At 39.9% G+C, this 8,234-nt stretch overlaps 1 non-coding gene across 1 annotated transcript; it reads right to left on the bottom strand.

Annotated features, from left to right (window-relative positions):
* Window positions 1-6,121: 6,121 nt before the first annotated feature.
* trnae-cuc (transfer RNA glutamic acid (anticodon CUC)) lies at window positions 6,122-6,193 on the bottom strand. Its single transcript has one exon. It is a non-coding gene; the product is annotated as a tRNA-Glu (tRNA).
* Between the last annotated feature and the right edge of the window lie 2,041 nt (window positions 6,194-8,234).

Below are 8,234 nucleotides of genomic sequence, written 5' to 3' on the forward strand. Positions count from 1 at the left end.
AAAAACTGCTCTACGCACAGCGCTCAGGTGCACCAGTCTGAGCTCAGTCCAGAACAGCGGCACTAAAACAAGGCGATCTCACAGTGGACCAAATTAAATTGTAAATTGAGCAAAACAGGGCAGAAAGAAACAAAAGGTGGAGCAACATAAAACAAGAAAAAACAAAATAGCACAAAGCAAAGGCAAGAACAAAACAGCAGAGGCAAGGGAAGACAAAGCATAAGACAAAACAGCAGCGGCGGTGTGCCCTGTGCTGCTGCTGACCACTAATGACACCTAAAATGAATTGGGAGTTAACCATTAGTCCTACAGTGCAATGGAATTTAACCCAACTAAGGAGGCACACATAACACTGACGGAATAACACACAATCCCAGGGTTGATGGCTGGGAGTCCGCTTTATGCAGCTCACTTTCAGGAGTTTGAAATGATGAGATGTAGGATGACTCATATTGTCCTTGGCACAATGCCAACTACACAACTAAAGTTAGAGGACTCATGCTTGGAGGTGAAATTACATTTGGGATGCGTTTACCTTTTTCTATCGATGAAAGCGCACCAATGTGCGTAATGAACCTGGTACAGCGAGTACAGCCGAGCAGCGGGACTACAAGGGAAAGATGCGTAAGAATTTGGAAATTTTAAGAATGAAGAGGTCCCACGGGGCATTACCTGTCACTGCAGATAAGGGCACACAGCACACTTGGCTCAAGGTGCAATGTTACGGGCAAGCAGAGAAGCTACATGAAACATGGACTTTATGAGAGTTTGGGCAATTTTGTGAATGGACAGGAGTAGTGAATATTAATTACCTGTCGCCAAAGATGAGGGCGCATGAGAACATGATATGAGCGTTCAGATTATTGCGAAAATGAAGCGGTGCCGAGCTGCAGTCAGACAGCAGCACTAAAGGAAGTCGATATTTAGGAATTTGGATATTTTTTATGAATAAAGAGTAATGGATTAGGACTTTCCCTGGGCATGGAGGACAAAGCTGCCCGCACTGGGACCCGGAAATGCGTGTGGGCAAAATGGGGAGCAAAGAGAAAGGGAGCGCTTATAGGGTCCACCAGAAAGCACCGTGGGAAACCAGGCGGCAGCACAGGCCTCAACAGGCGTCTTACCATGTCTTACCATTATTTCATCAGTTTATTGCAGAGTTGTATTTCCATTCATTCATGCATGTTTGAGTAATCTTGTATAACTCTAAATTGGAGGCTTGCATGCTTTGAAAATATCTGTTTTCACTTACCCCCTATCGTCAAACCACTGAAAAAAGTGAATGAGGGGGTTGGGGGGGTCAAACTCTCAGCTTAACAGCTGTAGATCTTAAATCTAAAAAAAAAAAAAAATGGAATTGGAACAGCTGACAGCACAAATATAAATGACACCTTTTAGTAACAAAATAAAGTTGAGTTGTTGAGTTCATGTTAAGACCCACTTAAAGTACAGCCATTAGAATTCATCTGAACTTGAAACACAGTGTGCATTTTTCTGGACAGTGGGATTGATTTAGCCTGACTGTGAAGGAAATGATTGCAGTGAAAAACAGAGGCGTTTGTGAACAGAGCAGTGCTTCACAAGTGCGTAGTGAGATTTATGTCCTCATCATGATCAGGGCTCCAAGTGGCCCCCTACACACTCCATCTCTTTCAGACGACAGCACCAGAACAAAGATCTATTAACACAATGATTACTGTAGGCATTAGTCAGTGTCCAGCTTCTCATTATGACCCAAAGCAGAGGGAGTCAATGTGAAAACACTGCCGCAAAATGAGGTGTTTCCGAACTATTAAATGACATATATTTCAGACACAGCAATTTTTAAGAAGTAGGCTTCACGTTTGTTGATTGGATAATTTCACATGGAGGGCAAGGACCTACGTAACTCTATGGCAGACTCACAGTTTTTGCCAAATATGTCAAGAACCTGTGATTCATCAGTGTTGAATGTCATCATTTGTAAGGAATGGGCTCTTGTATGGAGCTCAAGAGTGACTGCCTGCTTCCTAGTTCCAGAAGTAAATTTCTCATTCATTTTGTCCCATAGACCTTCTATACAAATATATATGAAAAGTTTGAAAGCTTAATCAGGTACATGGTAGCTAATGTTTCTGAAACTTTGTAAACCACAAAGTTATTGAAACATTTTGTCTTATGTTTTAAACATTGTTTTTGTTACCACATCGATGCTTAGCCTCCGTTATGTCTCAAAACTCTTAATATTGAGCAATAGGTCTTTTTAACACTGCTACCTGGCAAGTTGCTCCATTCATTCTCAATGAGGAATTAGCAGAATTGTTCTAAAATAAATTAATATTTAAATGTCAGGCAACAGACAGCAATCAGGCCTTTACTACAATGTAAATACATCTTTGTCGTAACGTCTGACAGGAGGGACCAAAAAGACAGAACTCGGGAAAAGGTTTAACAGTGTTTATTTACAGGAGTGCAATGGTAAAAATGATGGTAGATCAATCGGTGAGTTGGTAGTGGTTTGCCGTGGTCCAAGGACAAAACGAGAGCAGCAGAGACTGACACGGGACGAACGGTTCCAGTAGAGAAGAGCAGGGTCAGAGGCGCGTGAGCTGAGCGGGTCCAGGGAGTGGGATCTGGTGAGGAGCAAAAGTATCCAGTGTGGCAAAGTCAAAAAGCGAGAGAGAAAAAAACAAAACAAAACATGAATTGAGCCAAGCAGGGAGTACCACAGAGATACACAGACGATCTGGCGCTGAGTGCAGATGATTGCAGATTAGCTCCAGGCGTGGATGGAAGGAGCCAAGATCTCCGCCCCAGCTACAAGCAAGACACAGAAGAAAGGGGAAAAAGAACAAAAAAGGGGCAGGACGGACAGGGATCATGACAATCTTGGGATTTAAATTATCATAGCATTAGCAAATTATCATTGGTAGGTCTACAGCTCACTGAAGTAGTGATGAGCAATACCACAGTTTTTAATAATGATACGATTCCACGTACTTTTTGGGGTAATTTTTCTGATCCTGATACCGATGCTCGATACTGGGCTAATCTTAAGGGTGAAGGGATTTCAATAAATATATGTACAGTATACAAAAGGGCTTCAAATAAGCTCTAAAGGACAAACAGGACAACTGACACACGTGGGTCAGTTCTAATAACTGCTGCTAAAGGTGTTTTGATACAAAACAATGACAAAATGGCCCTACAATGTCTAAAATTGATGCTAATCTTCAAATTAACATATGCTAATAAGTATTGATATTTGCATAATAGTCCCGATACCCACATTGCAGTTAGTACCGATATATTCATACTTTGATTGTTGAGTTGCAACACTTTCATTTACTGGATTACTCAAACGTGCATGAGTTTAAATATAAATCTGAATAACTTATGAGGGAACAGCATCAGAAGATTGTGTCAAGCTGATCCAGATAAATTTGACATAATGTGCCCTTTTAACAACTGTAAATGGGATACTTAAAAGACACACAGCCCTTTCTAAAGCCATAACAACTTGACTACTAGACCAAAGAATGGATCTCAACTGCACTTGGTCATTTGTGGATTGCTGTCAATGGCCACAGCGCTGAATAAAAGGCTGCTATATTTAGGATAAAGAGAAAAGGAGAGTGAGGCAGGGGATCACAGCCAAGTGGAGATAATGTCACAATTGTCAGGTGCATTTTCAGTTTGTCTGTCTCCCAATAATAGCTGTCGGAGCTCTTTAGCCACGTCTGTCTGGGCTTCCAAATATGCAGCTTATCATTAGATTAGCACCATAAAAAAGAGATTTCACACCTCAATTGAGCACAATGATCACATTGCACTGACAAAAAATAAGGAGGCATTTCACTGATTTTGACTGAAAACTGCTGCGGGACTGAGAAGAGGATTTTTTGTGTTCCCATGTTGCGTACCTACGGGGTCTTGCCGTTAACAAACAAGAGCAGGGTTCAAGGCATGGCACACGTTCTATATCGGAGCTGGACCATGCTACTCTCTCTAAACTGAATAGTAGACACAGGTTTTTACAGATCGTTTCATTTTGGAAAATAAAACTATGGATTGCACACATGCTCCAAGAAACATGGAGATTTGGATGGCAGATGCATAAACTACTAGGGGAGTATTCCATAATATCATACAGAGAGTCTACAATGGTCATATTTTAGTTCAAATGATTGTACAATACCAAATTATTGACAATAGTTTGTTAAAATATGTTTGCAATGTCTGAAATGAAGAAGAACTCAAAGAAACTATGATTCCATACCCTCTACAAGCATTATTTATGTATCAGGTGAGATCTGACGCCTAGTACATACAGGCAAACCCTATAGAGGTCAGACTACAAAGCACCATAGCACACACAGCCCCATCAGCCTGCATCAACAATCATGAACAACCTCTATACGCAAGGAGAGCTCACAATGTTTGAACTCCTCTGGCATCTTCTGCTCTTCCTGTAAGCGGCATTATTTTGAACTGTTTTGGGGAGTAAGGGCACAAGTTGGTGTTGACCAAACAAATGTTAAGATATGCCATTATTATTATGTTAGAACTCAGCATGCACACACAGCTCCCCACACGGCCGTTCACAGGGCCGTTTTCTACTGATCCTCTACTGATCAGTTTTTCTGTCTAACAGGAGGAATTTGGTGGACTGTAAATATGCTGGATAAGTCAAGTAGAAAGTAAACAAATTATTGAAGAAGACTTTGGCACCCTGAAATGATCATACATTTGGCCTTTTTTGGAATTATTAATTGTAAAGGGGTTAAAATTATCATACAAATATATGTCATAGATCTGGCAACCCTGGAGACACCTCTTGAATGTGGATGTGTCTAATCCAGCCACATTCAAAGTGATCTGGTCTGAGTTTTGTGCTATGCCATTATCGGCTCCACAGCTCACAGGCAGCAATACTAGTGCTGTTTCTACATATGACTTGACAGGGACAGATGCAGAAACTGTGCCTCAGCTCAGGCAGGATGACCAGATTTTCAATTAAAAACTGGGACACCTCTGGAATGGATTGGTTTGTAATAATACAATTGTGAAAAGAGCACGTAATTGAGAATATTATTATACACTCTGTCCGCTTTTCCACATATTTTACTGTGAGTCAGTGTATAATTTGAGAGAGTACATATTTTTGTATTCTTGTAAATTTCAAGCATGTTTTTTTTCTGTACTTTGGCTAAATAAATGGCAATTTATGCCTCTCTTCACTGTTGGCGTGTCAAATTGGTCAAAAATAGGGACACCTGGGACATTTCTTGTGTAAAACTGGGACAAATCAGTGGTTTTGGATGAATCTGCTGGGACAGGGGACACAAGACTCAAACCTGGGACTCGACCAGTTAAATAGGGATGTCTGGTCAACCTAAGCTCATGAGTAAGTTATACTAGAGTTTGTAGATGATGAAAATGCATATTAATGCTTAGTGGCATTAGATGCAATGCAAACTAACTTATCAATTTAGATAAAGCTGATAGCACCATTTGTTTCACAATATATTGATATGTTGAGTTGTATATGAGTTTGACTCATGAATGGTTAGGCTGTGTAAAGCAGTGAGTGGAGGTGCTGCTTGCTTTTGTGTGACTGTTGTACTGATTTAGTCTTCCCCTGCTTTAATTCAGAAGAGCATCACAAATAACTAACTAACTATATAACTAACTAACTTCTTTAAAAGGCTCAGATTTCCTAAATATGTTAATGAGGTGTTTTACAGCCAGTTAATCATTTAAAACAATATTAAATGACATGGAGATTTTAAAATAACAATGAAATAATATTGCCAATAATTAATCTATATAATCTAAGCCAGGGATCACCAACCTTTTTGAAACTGAGAGTACTGAGTAATACAAAGGGCTACCAGTTTGATAATACACTTCTGAAATAGCAAAGTTGCCTGGTTTTGCTTAATTTTAAATTATTATTAATGATATTCTACATGAAGACACCATAGTGTTCGGCCCAGTGGAGAGTTAGCATGATAGCTTTTGTGACATGTGTTGAAGTGTCTCCATATTGTGCTGTCACCACGGTCGCCCCACAAATGAGTCACGTTAGTAAAAAAGAACTCTTCCTCCCTGTGAAAATGGTAACAGCTTTGGCAAGAGCTTCCCATACCAGGAGTTGAACCTAGGTCACCTGGGTGAGAACCAGGAATCCTAACTGCTAGACCATATGGGAAACACATCTGTCTAAAAACTTTAAAGTTTCCATTGCAAGCTAAGCCTCAGTGAGTTTTCAGAGGTTAAGGAACAGACACAGCAGTGAACAGTTGGGTGACAACCAGAATATTGCTTGGAGGTGTTGGGGATTGAACTCAGGCCCACATACATACCAAGCATGTGCTACATCCCCTAAAACTGATATGAATGGACTTAGTACAGGCAAAACGACTTTTGACTTTTGTGCCATAAAAACACTTCTGATTGGTGGGAAAACCCAGGACCTCATAAACACCTACCACTGAGCTACATTGCCTATTGTTTCTAGAAATGTTTACAACAACTTTGCTGGTTAACTGACTGGAAAGACGCCCAAAAGATTGGCAGGAATTAAATCAACAAATCTTTGCTTCACTCTAACAGCCGTTGTTGGCAGGATTCAAACCTGCGTGGGGAAACCTCAACTGATTTGGCTCAATTTTAGCTACAGCTTCTTTGAGAATACAGTCAATATGTTTATATAAAAGTTGAAAATGCTTTTACTTGGGTAAACAAACTACTTCACTGACATCATGAAAAATGTCAGTGGAAGGCGCTGGATTTAGACTCCAGTCTCGATGGAAGTGTGGGTTCAAATCCCAGCAATGCTATAAAGCGTATTCATTCATTAAAACTATTCCTTTCTACAGATGACAAGATTAGTAAAATCAAAGAATCCATGCAGCAATTTGAACTTAACCGTTAAGCAGAAGCTGAGCCCATAAAGGTGTTTCTTTATACACATCTAGTCTGTCACCTTAGCCACATGCCCACTACAACACTATATCTTTGAACAAGTGCAGTGAAAATGTCAGAGTGCCAAGGGCAAACAATGAAGATAAATTTGTGTCAAATGTCTTGCGAATATAGCTGCACAAATTGTCTGAGTCTCTAAAGACAACGTGCCCATGCTGGGGACCCAGACCCTCATACATGGAAAGCCTGTGCTCTTCCAGTGTGTCCTCTTCTCTTGCACAGGCACAAATTTAATCCAAGTAACATAACTTTTTGCAATTTTAGATTATGCTATTTACAGGGTGCCATAAACAGAATACTGCTTGGAGATGTTTAGGATTAAACCCCAGACCTCATACATGCTAAGCATGTGCTCGTCCACGGACATAAATCAAAAAAAGCAACATTTGCTACTTGAGATTATGCAATTTAAAGGGTGCCATGAAAACACTATTCAACAAATCCTTGCTTCACTCAAATTGATTTTGCTGGCAGGATTCAAACCTGGACAGGGAGACCCCAATGAATTTCAAGTCAATCTCTTTAACCTCTTGACCACAAAAACAACGGATTAGAAAATGCATTAAAATAAAGTGACTTTGTGTGCGTGTGTGCTTAAACAAGAACAATGACAAGTCACTTCTTGCTTCTCTAGAGTACATGTGTAGAGGCCCTTTTCTTATAGGAACAAAGATGGTGCCAGTCAGTATGGTTATATGAATGTTCAGAGTACTTTTATTTGGTTTAAACTAATTATTTTACTGACATCATGATAACATTTTTGTAAAAGAGGCACTCTCAAATTGCAAAATTGCTTGTATTAAGTTTGCTTCTGTGTGAAAGAAGGGGATTTAGTTCAGTGGTAGAGCACATGCTTTGTACATAAGGTCCTGGGTTTGATTTTCAGTTTGACGTTAGAGCTATTTCCATTGCATTTGTCGAAAGATGTAGTGTTGTAGTGGGCATGTGGTTAATGTGAGAGACTAGAAGTGCATGCTTTCTAGCAGTCAACCACAGTCACACATATGGGCTCACTTTGTACCTGGGTTAAATTCAAATTGCCACATGTATTCTTGGCTTTGATTTTACTTTGACTTCTGAGGAAGAGAAACAGTTAGCATTCCTGGGGCCTCATTTAAAAAAAAAAAAAAAAGAGTTTGTCAAAATCTATGTGAAAGAGTTTGTACAGACAACATGCAAATTCCACATACTTGAGAAAATATTGGGATTTATTAAACCCTTCATATGCACTCCTTGAAGCACAATGTTTGCAATCTGTGACAGAA

Source organism: Periophthalmus magnuspinnatus, chromosome 10 (assembly GCF_009829125.3).
Source record: "Periophthalmus magnuspinnatus isolate fPerMag1 chromosome 10, fPerMag1.2.pri, whole genome shotgun sequence".
NCBI lineage: Eukaryota > Metazoa > Chordata > Actinopteri > Gobiiformes > Gobiidae > Periophthalmus > Periophthalmus magnuspinnatus.